The following is a 15,744-nucleotide window of genomic DNA, read 5'->3' as shown; positions in this document are numbered from 1 at the left end:
TGGAAAGGAAGAACAAAGTTGGAGGACTTGGCATTAACTGGAAAGGGATCAGGTAAGTGGCCAGCTGGGCTTGGTATTTTATGGCCAGGCATGGTTTGGCAAATCCAAATGCATATCATTCCACCCATATCTCATTGCCAAGGTTGAGTCAGTCTGGGTTACAGACTGGGTGTTGGCCAACACTGATCCTCTTGGGTCATTTTCATCTACCATGCACACTTCTGCCCAAGCATCTGTGGGATTTTGGCTAACAGACCATACCTAATACATTCTGTGGGATGTTTTGAAGACTAGAGCCTCTTCCTTTGTAGGTAGAGAATATTTTCTCACTTAGAGCATCCCATAAACACAATTGCCTGTGCTGGGGAAGAAAAGAGCAACATCTTTGCCTTGAGGTAGGTCAAACTCTGAGGTGTAATTTATGCTTCAGAGCTTCCCAAGGGACCAAGCTGAATCTGGAATTTCACCAAGAATCACATCCTTGCTTGCCTTCTCCCTTCTCTGTCCTGCTTCCCCATTACCTCCTTACTGGCTTCTTCAGGAGTTCTTTTTCAACAGATCAGTTGCATCCAAGAGAAGGAAATGCCAGTGAGCATCTAGCTAGTCTTACTGCTCCTTTTTAAAAATCTAACTTTGTCTTTTTAGAGACTTGGGTCTAGGCTTCCTTTTTTTTTTTCCCAAAGAAACTTCTTCCATGTGTCTCCATCAGTGAGCTCTGTTTACATGTCTGCTTCCCTCCACAGCCTCTCCTCTCCTGCAGCCAGAAACGAGCCACATTCATCTGGGTGTCCCTGATGCTCATGCAGCCTGGCAACAAGCATACAGTAACTGCTGGATGACGTACCAGTCCTGAACTTTACATCTCTTCATGAGTTTCTGCTGCAAGGGTAGAAGGAGGCACTATCTGAGGGGGTTTTGTTCTCTGCTACCTCCCTGACATGGAGAGTTAAGATATCCAAGAAGCCAGCTAGGAAGGGAAGTTGGACCCTGGCTGCTGTTCTCACCCCAGTTTTCTGAACTCCGGGATTTGCATGAAAAGTTTAAACCATCCCGCCCCTTCCCAGGCGTTATAGCTCCCAAATTATACACTCTATCATGCAATTAAGCAATAATGCAATTAGTATGCATGCAGCAAAGATGATGATTTGTGGGGGTCTGTTCATAAAAATGCTTTATTTAAATATTAAACTCAGTGCACAGAAAGAATAAACAGACATATTTCTTCTTTCCTTTCTTCTTTTTTACATGAAAAGGAACTGGTCTCGAAACAGTTGTGGGTTTTATGAGTCATCACGTCTCTTCAGTCTGTAGCTCTCTGCCTGGAGGTGCATCAGAGGAGTCTCTCCCTGGTGGTATCCACTTTGCTGATCTCTGCCATGCAGTGGGGGTGGCTCCGCAGGCAGATCATGTCCTTGCAATTTGTGCAACCCCTTGGCTGCTTTGCCAAGCTGTTTCCTGGGGACCCAATGACAGGCGCCTCATGCCTTCTACCCTTCCCTCTCTTGGGTCTGTGTGTGGGTGGAGAGACAGTGCAGTGGAGAAGGGACCATCAAAGCAGAGCTCTATCTTTGGAGCACAGGATTTCTGTGGCAGCGGCCCCAGGATGGGCTTCCCTGGCATTTCTTTGTCAGATGGGGACTCCAGACAGACATGGCTCCTTGGCCTTCAAAGCAGGTCTAGTGAACATAATACAAATAGCACAGCTAGTGCTTCACAAAGCCCAATGTCTCACATTGTGATATAGTTACCTTCCCACCTTTTTGATTAAAATAGTCTTCCTATTTGAGATGGTATTCATAATGTTTTTTTCTGATAGTCTTGCTCACTAGAATCAGGTTCCCAAATGATTTTGTGTTAGGTTGGACCATATGAAACTCATGATATTCAGTTTTGACCTCTTTGACCTATGAGATTGGCAAATTTGATGTAATTTGATCATTTTGACCAATAAAAATTGCATTTCAGATGGCTTGATCTAATAATTTTACAAATGCATGAGAAGCCAACCATCTGGGGCCTAGTGGTGTGGTGGAAAGATCTTCATGCTAGAGTTTAGAATCAAGCTTGTTTTCCACATTTTCCAGCAACCTTGAACCTCATCTCACCTGGATGAAATTCAGCCCATCTGTGGAGTGGATCTGTTCTCCTGGTCTCCCAGAATCACACGAGATGATGGGCATTACATTACCTCTTAAAGGGGTAAAGCGCCCAGTGAATGTGGGGTTAATGGCCTGCAGTTGGAATGATTCTTACAGCTAATGATCAAACCTTTGGCTTGGGCTCTCTGGGAACAAAGTGTTCCTCCTGGGGACCAGCTCTGGGGACTGGACAAGGTAGATTTGAGAAGCTAAATCCCATAGGTGCCATAGTGGCATCTTATCAACAGTCAGAACAGTTGGGTTGAAAGTGCAAAAATCAACCCATCAGTTACTTTGTTCCCAGGAGGTTATGCAACCAGTTTGGCTCTTTTAAAAAAAAGAAATTGACTTTAAGGAAAAAAAAAAAAAAACCTTGAAATTCAGTTTTCTTTTCTCCGGGTGGCTTAGAGACCATGTTATTTATAACATGTTTTGAAATTCTGAGTAATATTAATATCAAAGAGGAAAAAAGGATCATTCTTCAAGAAGACATTTCTAGCTTTTAAACCTCATAAAGTTACTCTACTTAATATTCTACCTGCCCAAAATCTCTACTAACTATATTTTTGTACAGGGCTTGATACAGTTGTAAATGTTCGTCCTATTATAGAGCTGGAGGGATCACAAGATTCTCAAATGACTCTGGGACCTCCAAGACCTTAGATTTTAGTCTATTCAGTCTAGTCTGTCTTTGGATCTTGTGAGTGTGGCTGGTTGCCTGTCCATTTTCAGGTACCCTTCCCACCTTAGCTTTTGCCAGCCCCACTTCCAACAGCCAGCACCTGAATCTCTCTGCCTCAGGGCCCCTTTTTCCCTGGGTACAGCGAGCCAGAAGGTCCTGGAAATCAGCAGGCAGGATATGGTGTATAAATACCCCAGCTCCCTCATCCCTGCTTGGGATAACTCAAGTGTGACTTGCCACCTCCCAGAGTTTCCTGGTGGGATAGGTTTCAGTTCCCCACGGTGGTAATGAGCCCGATAACACCCCCTTTATTGGCTGTCTCACTTTCCACCTCCCCTGTAGACATCTCATAACTTCCCAAACAGACTACTTTTGCTCTAACCTTCATCTCAGGATCTGCATCTCGGGCAACCCATGACCTTCAGTGATCTGGGTATAGTTTTTGTGTGATCCCATCATTTCAATCTGAAAGACAGGTTTGTCCTTGGGCATGTTGGATAACTGCTTAGTGTGATATTATATATAATAACTGAAATTATATGACCTTGTTCATTGTCTCCAGAATTAAGTTGTTTTAGACAAATTGTAATTTGTTTTTTTCTGTTAGCAGCCCTCAACTTCCTCTTGGGGAGCACAGTTGTCCCACCTTCACTTCTTACCTCTAATGAGAGGCTATGACTCATTCCTGGCCAAGGAGAGTGCCACTCCTCCCTGGCCACTTTGACTGGCTCTCAGTTTGGCACATAAACCAAGGAAGATCACTGAGAGGTAATCCCAGAAGCTTTAGGGAGAGAGATGTCCTCTTTCCACTGGTTGCTAAACTAGACAATATAAACCAGAGCCATGGGAGTCACCACACAGACAGGGACCTGCTCAGGACCCAAGTCAGCCCTGAGAAAAGCAGAGCTGGGAGATAGAAGGAGAATTGGGCCCAGTAATGATGTTTGCACTCTTGATCCATCCATGCCTGTGCTTTTCCTCCTGAGTTCTTTTTCCTATTAATTGTTATAGTCATGACCATGCTACTGAACTGGAGAGGGGGTTTCTCTGGAGGAGGACAGAGTTCCCTCCCCAGAAACTGTTTTCCTAGTGGGGGCTGTGGAGTCTTCTAGAGTGTGGGTACTGAGAAGAGAACTCCTGGCTCCAGTGGCAGGCCCATCAGATCTACAAGATCACTGTGGATCTCAATTCTGGGTCTGGATGTATTGGGAAACCTGCCCTGGGTGGTCCTTTCCAGAAGATATGTATGGAGGGTTTGGACAGAAGGGTTGGGCACCATGGTGATATGAAATACTAAGCAACAGGTGTCTGGGTTGTACTGTTTCTGCAGTGCCCTCTCTGGACCATAGTGCCATGTGGCTCTCCCTAGTCCCTCTGAAGCCTCACTTACAGACTCTGCAGCATCCATTTTGTAGGGTCTCCACCAAGATTGAGTTGCTCCCCTAATTGGACACTGTTCCAAACCTCATGGGTGTTTCACCCTGAGACCTTGGTCATCTCCTGACTGGCTAGTAAGAAGATGGGGCTGTGAAGGGAAATATGACCACAGCCGTGAAGAGCCATTGAAATAGGAACATCTGCTACTGGTAGCTTCTGAGGCCATGGACAGGAAAAGACAGAAAGAACAGACAGAGATGGAGACTAGGGCTTGGGAGGGGGAATATGTGGCACAGCTGTGGTAGGGGTGTACAAAGTACAAATGTGGTACTCTGCAGGCTGGGAGCCCTCACTGGTGAGGGCAGAAGACACCAGAGCTGTAGACAAATGAGATTTACAAGAGGAAGGACAGGTGAGGACACTCCAGGGATGAGGCAAGGTGGGCAAAAGAAGGAGACCACTTTGACTTGACCAGTTGAAGCCACTGTCCCAAAAATGCTGTGATGAAATATAAAATCACTGTTTTAAATTAATCCAAGACATTTCTACAACAATGCTGGCAGATGATGGGAGGGTGAGGCTCAGGGCTGGGACCTAATTTGATCTGATTTGATCATTACTTTGCTGAAAGTAATTACTTGGCTGAAAGTTTAATGGCTTGGTTTGTAGGCTGTGTTAAATGTCCCTGTGTAAAAAAAGCCCCATGAAAATGTCATTGACATCTCAATCCTTATCATATCTCAACCAGCAAGTAGTCCTCCTTGTTGTCTTTGCTGTGTAGCAAAGTAGTTTTTCTGGTTGGTTGTGGGGAGGGATGGGTGCTTACTTAGTGAGGCTGAAGAGGGTCCTCTTTGACTGATACAGTAGTGCTGCTACTCAAAGTATGCAGAGTGCACAGCAACGTCAACATCTTATTGTTGGAAATGAAGACTCTAAGGCTTTATCCTGGACCTACATTTTAACAAGTCCCTCCAGTGATTTGTGAGCACAGAGAAGTGTGAGCAGCATTGGTACAATGGATATCTATTATAGTATCTTCCCAGATCAAAATGGCACCCCATTCCCTCACCAGAAGAAGGGGGTGGGGCTGGAAGGCACATTGAATAACATAACCCCAGCTCCCTGTCACATTTGATTAGATTGGAGCTAATCACCTAGCCAAAGCTGGGAGAATCACAGCCTTTCTCTGGGAATTTGGATAGGAGTGTGTGTGTGTGTGTGTGTGTGTGTGTGTGTGTGTGTGTGTATGAGAGAGAGAGAGAGAGACATAGAGAAAGACACAGAGAGACAGACAGGGAGGACAGGGAGAGACAGAGAGGCATTGAGACAGAGAGAGGTACACACCTTCTTCCTGGGCAGCCAGATGTTTAACTTATACACTTGAGAATGGGATGTCTTTTACCAGCTACAGGGCCGTGAGCAAGGGAATGTGTTAGACAATGGATAGTGCTGGCGTTTATGGTCTTGTTCTAGCCCCACGTTGAAGCACAAGATCAAATTCCACCATTGGGTTCCATGAGGCTACCCTGCTTCCTAATAAATTCCCCTTGTCAGCCTAGCTTGGCTTGATTTGGCTAACTATGTCAGCTGGGATTTGTGGTGGCAGCAATGGAACCTGACTCTGGCTATCTTCCATTGGAGAGAATCTCTTGGTTGTGAAGGCTCTCAGGGTCTTATGGGAGGCAGGTGCACCAAAGGAGCTGGGTGGGGGGGCAGCAGAAGACACAGTCAGAGCTATGCAGCAAGGACAGTCCAGTAAACATGAACGACTATCACCTGGAAGTGGTCCCAAGCTGTTCTTCTCACCCTCTGTCTCTCTGTGGCCCTGTGGTCCTGATGGTGTGGGGAAGGGACAGATTTAGTTGATTTGACTCTCTTGCGGGTGCCTGATAGATCCACCTCCACAGATCTGCACATACCCAGTGCATGGTAATTTCCCAAGAAAATTCGGTTATAAAGGAAGAATGGCTGCTGGACAGCCCCAAACTGCAAAGCTCTCAGTCCTAATCAGAGCCTAGGGCAAGCACTTGAGTGGAGGCAATTTATTTGGGGATGATTCTAGAAAGTGGATGGCAGGAAGCAGAGAGTGAGCCTGGAAGGAGGAAAAGACAATAAAGGATGTTATATCTAGGTCACTTCTATAGGCAATAGGACTCGGCTGTACATTAAGAAGCAGGCAGAATGCCTTTGAGAACAATCCACTAGAGAATGGGGGGGGTGATTCCCACGGGACCCACAGGATCCTTCAGTACTCAACCAACCCTACTATGCTTCCACTGTGCCTACTCCAGACTGAACAGGTGCTGTGACTTAGTGGAAGCCCTGGGTGGAAAAGCAGAAGACACGGGCCAAGCCTCTGAGAATGGCCCTAGGCCAGCATCTGGAAGCATCCACCACAGCTGGGTAAAGCCCAAGAAGACTGAAGGAAGGTCTGTATGGTGCAAAAAGCATCTGTTGCAGTCACGCCACACCAACAGGTCATGTTTAAATGACCTAAGTAACTAGGATGTGGGAACATAGTTGATGCCCCCAAGTTGGAATGATGGAATAATTATCTGAAATTGCCACTCAGTGGCATAAATTGGAAAATTGGGAACTTTATTCATAGTAACAAGCAAGGACAAAATCTCCGATCTTTCTGGTCTCATGGCATACTTTCTACAATTTCTATTCTATAGAAAATGTATACGGTAACAATTCAAATGCCATGCATCTCTTTCATAAATAAAAACCAACTGCTGAAATATTTCCAGCTTGATAGATTATTTTCTTAGTCCTTGCCTCCTGAAATTTAGGGGGAAATGAAAATGTCTCATTTATTTGACTGACTTTTCGTTTTTAACATGGTCAACAAACACATCTCTTTGACCTGGACCTGCCTATTCATAGGCAGAACCTCCACGGGGCCCATTTCTGTGATCCAGGGAGTCTGTGTGCAGAGAACGCAAGGCTCTGGCAAAGCTAGGAGGAGAAGAGCTGGCGTTGCTTGAGTTTTCTTTGACTGAAGGTTTCCTTGTTATCTTTGATTTGTGGTGTGCCTGGCTTCCCCCACATCTGTCGCTGTCGTGACCGGTGCTCTCTGATTCACGCAGCACGGCACTGTCTCCCAGGCACTGCCCGCATGCAACGGCTCAGAACAAGCCACTCCCTGTGACTGGGTCAACTTTCAGCATCACTGCGTGTCTCGGCCCTGTCCAGAGATCTCTCCATGTTCCTGAGTGGGCTCTGAGACTCCCACATGGCTCAACCACCCTGAGACCACCCTGAGTTCTTGTTCCAGCACCTCAACACATCTCGGAAGGACGTGCAGTGAGGCCTCCACTTCCGGTGACAGCCGCTGTGAGAAAGCACCGAGTTTTGCCCAAATGACAGCAGCTCTGGTTGTCGTAGGGGAAATCCCGCTGTGTCTGTGTCTAATAGGGCTCTCCGAGTGTCAGGGGGAGGGAGGGAGGGCTCTTAAAGCCCAGCTTAAATGCCACTTCAATTCAATTCCATGAATGTTTGATGAGCCCCTGCTTCCCTCCCCCACACCCCATCACAATGAATTATTTCTCCCCCTGGGTCCCCTTCCACCCCATTATTGTGCCTATCTGGGTCCAAATGGAATTCCAGTTAACTGTGGATGTGTTCCTCCCTGCTGCTGGGCCGCCAGCTCCTTCAGTGAATGGTGGAGGGGGTGTTCTTGCATAGTTAGCTCTTCCTCCTGTACTGAGCTTGTGTGGAATAATAAACAATGTGTGTTTGAGTTTGAATTTGAGTAACAGTAGCTAATGTCACGTTCTGCAGACCTCATGGGTCCATGTCCCCCAAAACACCCCGTATCCCTAACATCTTCTTCCTCTGAGTCTGGTTTGCTACCAATCCTGTGTTTGGGCCAAATAGATTTTTTTTTTCTTTTTGGGTGGTGGGGTGTGGTAGATCACCCACCTCAGATGAACCCCAAGCTCCCACCCAAGTGACCTGCGGCAGGCTCGGCCACCATGGAGCCAGGTGTGAAAAGCACCACATTCCTGGAAAGCCCCTTCCTAGAGGAAATGTCCTTCTGAAAACTACTGGGAAGTTACATTTTTATACATAAATCATCCTTTTTGTGTGCGAGAGTTGCTTTAATTAAAAATATCTTATTGCTTTTATTTTATTATAGAAGTGGTGTTTATCGCGGAAAAGTTGAGCCTTACAGTCAGCCACTAAAGCCACCCACGATGGAGATATCAATCCTTAACACCCTGGGGTATAACCTTCCAAATCTGTGTGTGTGCGCACGCACACGTTTGTCTGTGTGCACAAGCACACATGTGCTTATATTCTCTGTATAATAAAATTAAGATTCAAACCTTATTTTGAACAGGCTGCAGGAGCTTGCTGCTTAAGGGAATTCTAAAGTAATTCCTTTGGGGACATAACTCCTCTGGGATTTATTGGTGCTACTTGCTCAGGTAAAATCTAGAAGTCATAAACTGTTTATGGTTGGGGTGTGTATGTCTGACAGTCTTTGAAAATTTCTATTTCTGTCTCTCCCTCCATATCCATCTATCCGTCATCTATCCATCCACCTAACCATCCACTCATCTAACCATCTGTCCATCCACTCATCTGTTCATTCATCCGTCCATGCATCCATCCATCCATCCGTCATCTATTAGCCTACCATATATTTTTAAATTGAGTGTTGAGAGATTGACATAAAAAGGCAGGCAGGGAAGCCAGGGCTGGGTTGATCGAGTGCCCTCTACAGGGAGCCTTGCACACGCAGTGCCACACATTTATGGGGTTCCCCAAGGGCTGGATTACACCAGGAAAGATTAACAATCCTGCTGCACAAATTAAAAATACTCTATTATTTGCAGCATGAAGCACACTAGCTGAAGATCAGCATCTTCTCTTTGAACAACATAATTGAATGTCTCTCAGCCTGAACCTCTCGCTGTATTGATTTGAATTAATTATTTGTGCATTTGTAATCTGGCTTCCCCAGCCCAGGAGTGCCCCACGTCACAACACTGCATGGCCACCTCCTCCCCAGCTGTCACCACTAATCTAGAAGCCTTTGACAGTTCTAAGGACAATTAATCAGTCAAATGGAATCAGTTTTGCTGATAAAGGAGAGCCTTCCCTGTAAAACTGACATTCCATTTTATAGGATTAACATTCTGAAAAGTTGGTGTTAAAAGTTCCAATTCATTAGGACCCTATTTGGAGAAGCTGTGGGAGATGGTGGTTGGTGGGATCAAATTTTTACCATTGAGGGTCTTAGAGCTTGGTCATTGGAGAGGAGCTTGACAATACCAAGCTTTTAGAGATTTAGGGAGCAGGATGATGTTTGGCTGTAAACAGGGCATTAGTGGGTTATGTAGATAAGAGTGTGTTGGTAGATTGTGCTGTAGACATACTGCAGACCTTCCAAAGCAGAATGGAAAATTTCATATACTATAATTTACTGAAAAAAAAAAAAGCACCGAAAAAATCAACATTTGCAAGGAAAAGAAAACTCAGGTTATCTGCAATCCAATTTAACTTCACTGTGTTCTTAAATCGAAAACTGGATACATGTTCTACAGGAACATCAATTACCTGCTTTGGGGATGGAAAGTGGTTAACCCTAAAACTTCTTTTGCTTCAGACCCCTTTGGGAAGTATTCTGAACGGCGCAATCTCTTCCGGCCCTGCAAGGCCAGGAGAGTGGACACAGCTGTTGAAAGCTGCTGAGGGCTGAGGCAGAAAGGAGGCTGGCAAGGGGCCTCCTGGGGGTGGGGGCGGCGCTCACTGGCCCCAGGTGGTCACAGATTTGGCACCTGCACGAAGCAGGCCGAGTAGGGCAAGAAGGGCTTTTCAGGAAGTGGGGAGACGGTGCTCTTTCTCAGGGAACAGCTGCTTGGTACCCATCTATTGTGACCACACAGTAATGTGGGCCCCATGTGGCCACCTATGATGATTTTCTCAAGAGAAACCAGAAATTTGGATTTTCACATGAGAGTTCCTGCTGTTGTAAAATAATAATCAACATCCTTGTGCAGGCCAAGCAAAGAAAGTCTGTGAGCCAGAGGTAACTCACGTACCTTAGGTCTGCAACCTCAGGGCGGGAGACTGAGGAAAATGTGGGTTTGTCTTGTAGCCTGTAGAAGGGGAGCACTGAATGTGACTTCTCGAATTTAACAGAAATCCCTGACTGGACGCCGTCTTTGCTTCTTTTGTTTTTAACCTCATCTGGCTTGAACTGATTGATCACGGCCCTCATTCATGATAAGTTCTTATCATTGATTCAAGTGTGGTAACATTCACTCATTCGTTCAAAATGATGCAGTCAGTGCCCCACCTTAGTCTGAAAACTAAGGTCTTGACAATCCCCTGCATCTGGCTGTGGGTTCCTCCTTCACCCTATCTCTCTGCCTCCTCTAACCAAGATTACCATGGTCCCGTGGTTCCATATCCTTATTCATCACTCTCTTGCTTTCCTTTTAGATAGTTTTATCTCATCTATGGGTTTTTTTAGAGAGTCTATCCATGCATCCATCCAACCATTCATGCTCTATCTATTGGCTCTTGTTGGGTTTTAACTTTATAAAAAGAATATTAAACTGTATGTAATCTTTTGGGACTTAACTATCTTCAACTAATAGATAATAAGATAATAGTCCATTTTTTACTCTTGTGTAATATTCCCTGATGAGAATATTCTACAGCCTATTCATCTGATCTCTTGTTCACGGGAACTTGTCTGTTTCCAGGTTATGCAAATGGCTGCCATTAGCTTTTGTGTATACATTCCCTGGCGCCCATGAGGAAGACTTTTTCCACTCAGAAGTGGAGTTGTTGGGGGACGCCTGGGTGGCTCCGTCGGTTAAGCGGCTGCCTTCAGCTCAGGTCATGATTCCAGGATCCTGGGATGGAGTCCTGCATCAGGCTCCCTGCTCAGTGAGGAGCCTGCTTCTCTCACTGCCTCTCCCTGCCACTCTGCCTGCTTGTACTCTCTTTCTCTGATAAATAAATAAATAAAATCTTTAAAAAATATATTTTAAAAAAAGTGAAGTTGCTGGGCCACAGGGTATGGGAATGTTCAATCTTGAGAGTTAGTGGCAAAGCATGTCTAATTAGGTTGCACCAATTTATGTTCCCATAGTCAATGCCTGAGAGATCTTACAATCCACATTCTAACACGGGGTATTATGAGGCTTTCACATTGTTGGTAACTGAGTGGCTGTAATTATTATGGATTTGTTCTGCATTTCTGTTGTCACTAGTGAGGTGAGGCTGAACACCTTTTTTATGTTTACAGACCATATTTTTTGTGGCTCATGTTTTCTGTCTGTTTTCGCATTATGCTTTGCTTACTGATTTCCGGGAGTTCTTTGTACATGCTTGATATTAATCCTTTATTGGTTGCATTTTGTAAGTCTCTTTTCCCTTTCTTTATGGTGGCTTTGGATGAACAAATGCTCTTCATGATACTTGGTCACCATCATCCATCTCTTCCCTTAAACTTACCGTCTTTGGGAGTTATTTAAGAAATCCTCCCCCTTAGGGGCACCTGGGTGGCTCAGTGGGTTTAGCCTCTGCCTTCGGCTTGGGTCATGATCCCAGGGTCCTGGAATCGAGCCCCGCATCAGGGTCTCTGCTCCGCGGGGAGCCTGCTTCCTCCTCTCTCTCTGCCTGCCTCTCTGCCTACTTGTGATCTCTGTCTGTCAAATAAATAAATAAAATCTTAAGAAAAAAAAAAAAGAAATCCTCCCCCACTTCAAAATCTGAAAGGTATCATCCATATTTTCTAAGATTATCACTGATTGATAAGAGTATTACTTATCATATGCCCCTTTAAAAAATCAAGGGCAGGGAACAGATCTGATTTTCATTGGGTTTCTGTTGCACTTGGTGTGCAGTCCTGTTCTCTGACTTGATATGTATTTTTAGTGCTCCGTGGCTCTTTGTCATTTAAAAGGGGTCCCTGCTGGTGTTGTGTTCAGACTTTATCTCATGTTGTGTCTGCAGGCACAAGAGGGGGTAGGTCCTTCCTACACATCATGGGTTTTCCATGCATGTGTGGGTAAAGGTTCTTCATGGCAATAGAAGTTAGGGAAGCTTGAGGGGCAGCAACCCCACCATGCGGCCAGGCTGGCTAAAGTTCCCCCAAGCATTGGGTCACTCCCACTGCTGCATCACTCACTGCAAAGAAAGCAAATGTGTTCTGAAGCAGTGGACTGCTCAGCAGATGTGTGCCCACACATGAGGAACAAGTGCACTGAGTTTCTTGCTGCTTGTTATCCAGAAACAGCAGGGGGTGCACCCTCTGAAACACTTGCAGCATGGATGCCCAGTGCCAACAGATACGGGGGGATGAGCCTGTCTGGGGAAGCAGTGCAGAGAGAAGCCGGAATCAGACCCCACCCCTGACAGTGTCAGGAGCCCCTTAGCCACAAGCTCAGCTCACAGATGGCTTACTTGGTTATATTCCAACCAAGGTCAGTCTTGACCAATCACATGGAGATCTGTTTTATGGGTCAGAGCTGTAGCTAAGAATGTGGGGTTGATACAGAACTGAAACTCAGAATGCCACTCCCTCTGGTCACATCACCTCCTGTCACTTCTCTGAGGACTCCTGTCCTTCCTGCAAAGCTTTGCCCTGAAATGCTGCCTTCAGCACCATGGGGTGATGCCAACCAGCGCAGCCCTTATCACAACTGCAGAATGCAGGGCCGCTCCCCTGGCTCTGGGTTGTGTACTCTCTCCAGCATGTCTATACCCCCTTACCCCCTTATTTCCCTCCCCCAACCCCACACTCAGTCTCCCACTGGGGTGGACTTTGCCCTGCCATCACTTCCCTCCTCTCCCCTGCTGCCTCCTCACACTCATTTTGGTGTTACTTACAATAATGACCCACACTTCCACAATCCCTTCTAGTCAGCTGGGTGGTCTTCACAGCCTGGGGCCAGAGTTTCTGAATCACCTGCAGTGCCTTCTTCTCAAATCAAAATATTCATCTTTGTCCTCATACCTGAGCCCCTGTCTGCTGTGGATTTGGGCCAAAATCCAAAGGGAAAGGTGGTTTGGGTGGTGAGTCCAGTCCCATGGTTTCCATTTTGGGTGGGTGCTTGATCCTCCTGGTTTGTGTATATGCCAGAAAACTCAATGCAGCCTGTCCATTCTTTGTCAGCATCTCGGAGTGTCACATGAGGGACCTCAGGGAGCATGTGTGAAGGTTCTTGTCAATCCGCTTTCTGGTGCACATGTGCACCCTTCACTTCTTCTTCCTTTGAGTCCAGGGCACTAACCAGCAGGGACGTGGTCCAGGGGGGTCCATGGTCAGAAGGTTTTGTTTTTGGCTCTCTTGGACCCCAGTTCCACCTTGGTCTTGGTCTGACTTCCATTGGCCTCTGTTGGGGAGTTAAGCCCAGCCTCACCCATGACTTCCTTCCTAGAAATCCCTCGTCCCCAGGAGAAGACAGAGAGCTTGTTCCTATGAGTGTGAGGTGCTGCCCGTCTGTGCAGAAAGAGGGCAGCCCAGGAGAGCAGTTCCCCAAAGCACATCAGCCCGTTCTTTCCCAGGTCCATCATGGCGGCAGAAACCTGGCTGACTGCACATGTGCAGACGATCTGGTTTTAGGGATAGGATATGGCTCCCCAATTCCGGGTCCCTGGACTGATCTGGCACAATGTTAGCCCACCACTGACACATCGTTTCCATTCAACCTGGAGTCAGCCTAGGTGGTGCCGTTTTCTTTTCAAGCACAGAGGACCTGTATTTAACATGACATTAGCCCACTGCACTATTGAGTTAACTATAAAAGAGATGATCCTCTGGACAGAATCACTGTCCACAAGGCAAATGATTAAATTTAACTTAAAAATTTTTAAGACTTTCTTTTTAATTTATTTGATAGAGATCACAAGTAGGCAGAGAGGCACGCAGAGAGAGAGAGGAAGGGAAGCAGGATCCCCGCCGAGCAGAGAGCCCGATGCGGGGCTCGATCCCAGAACTCTGGGATCATGACCCGAGCTGAAGGCAGAGGTTTTAACCCACTGAGCCACCCAGGCGCCCCACAAATGATTAAATTTAAAGCTTGATTGGTGCTGATCAATAGAAATGAAATGTGAGCAATTCAATGTATCCGCCAGAAACAGCAACTAGAGGTGGTCTCCCCCATTGGCATCTCAGGGCATCAGTTCCACACGAGGGGTCTCTGCACTCGTGGAGTCATCCAAATGCACCTTCTTTTCCTCTCACCCCTCAAGTGAATATGGCAGTGACTTGCTGAATCAGTGGAGATAGGCTGGACTGTGCTGCACTAATAACTCCAAACTCAGCGGCTTGAAGCGTCACAGGCTGATTAGCCATGGTGCTGCATTTCCAGTACTGACCAGCAGCGGGGGCTGCGTGCACCATAGAAACTCAGGACTTGGTCCGGCTGAGTATTTATTTAGTCTTCAAAACTGCAGGGCTTACCAGAGGCTTTGAAGGGTCTTGCACTAGCAGTCAAATGCCTGGGACTGGAAGTCATGTATCCCCCTTTATTTACCACTCCCTCACAGAGCTGCCCCACCTGCCACAGAATGCAGGAAGATGACCAACATCAAGCACAAACACACTTGTTTAAAAACTTGCTAGGTTGGGGCGCCTGGGTGGCTCAGTGGGTTAAAGCCTCTGCCTTCCACTCGGGTCATGATCCCAGTGTTCTAGGATCGGGCCCCGCATCGGGCTCCCTGCTCAGCGGGGAGCCTGCTTCCTCCTCTCTCTCTCTGCCTGCCTCTCTGCCCACTTGTGATCTCTCTGTCAAATAAATAAATAAAATCTTTAAAAACAAAACAAAAAACTTGCTAGGCTAACAAATCTATGGGTTCTGGCTATTTAATGAGATCCTATCGTGGAATGAATAACAGCCCCCACGTCATGTCTATTCCTTTAAGACATGTGACACCTACCCAGACACCTGTATTTCAGAGGCTCAAAGCTATCCCTCCATGCATATAGAAAGAGTATGAGCTTCCCCATCTTCTCCCGGAATTCCCTTCTCAAGCTAGCAGTGAATCCAATGTGAAATAGTCTTATCCAAGTGGACAAATACATTGCATAGTTACTTTAAACCAAAAGGGGAAAATTGGTTCTTGATTTAAAGAAGGTCTTCCCAGCGACCTTCTTTCCTTCTGAACCCAGGCTGGGGGCTGCTCTCGATCCTGGCTCTGCGAGGTCCCCCGTGCCTTGTGGAGGCTGGGAAACACTCTGTCTGCTCTTGGCCAGGTTCTCTGGGCTGTCCTCCATGCTGGGCTGCATCCTGCCAAGTGTGCAGCTGGCTTCAAAGAACAAGAGGTCATGGCATTCGGGCTGTTTTAGGCTCCTGGGCTTAACATTCATACATGCCTGCAGAAAGGTTATTTCAAAGTTGTTTTTTATTCAACTGTTATCAGCAATATACAATACAGTTTATAAACAAGTGTCTGGCCTTGTTTCCAATCTTTATTTAAAAATAAATATTATTGACAGTGAATTTTAATTATGATAAGATGTATCTTTTTTAATCAAAATGTCTCAAAAGAAATAATTTACTTTAATAAAAAAAG

The sequence above is a fragment of the Lontra canadensis genome, unplaced genomic scaffold (assembly GCF_010015895.1).
Source record: "Lontra canadensis isolate GAN:19392208 unplaced genomic scaffold, GSC_riverotter_1.0 scaffold8, whole genome shotgun sequence".
NCBI classification, from domain to species: Eukaryota; Metazoa; Chordata; class Mammalia; order Carnivora; family Mustelidae; genus Lontra; species Lontra canadensis.
The sequence above is the reverse complement of the archived record's forward strand: the minus strand, read 5'-3'. Positions refer to the sequence as shown.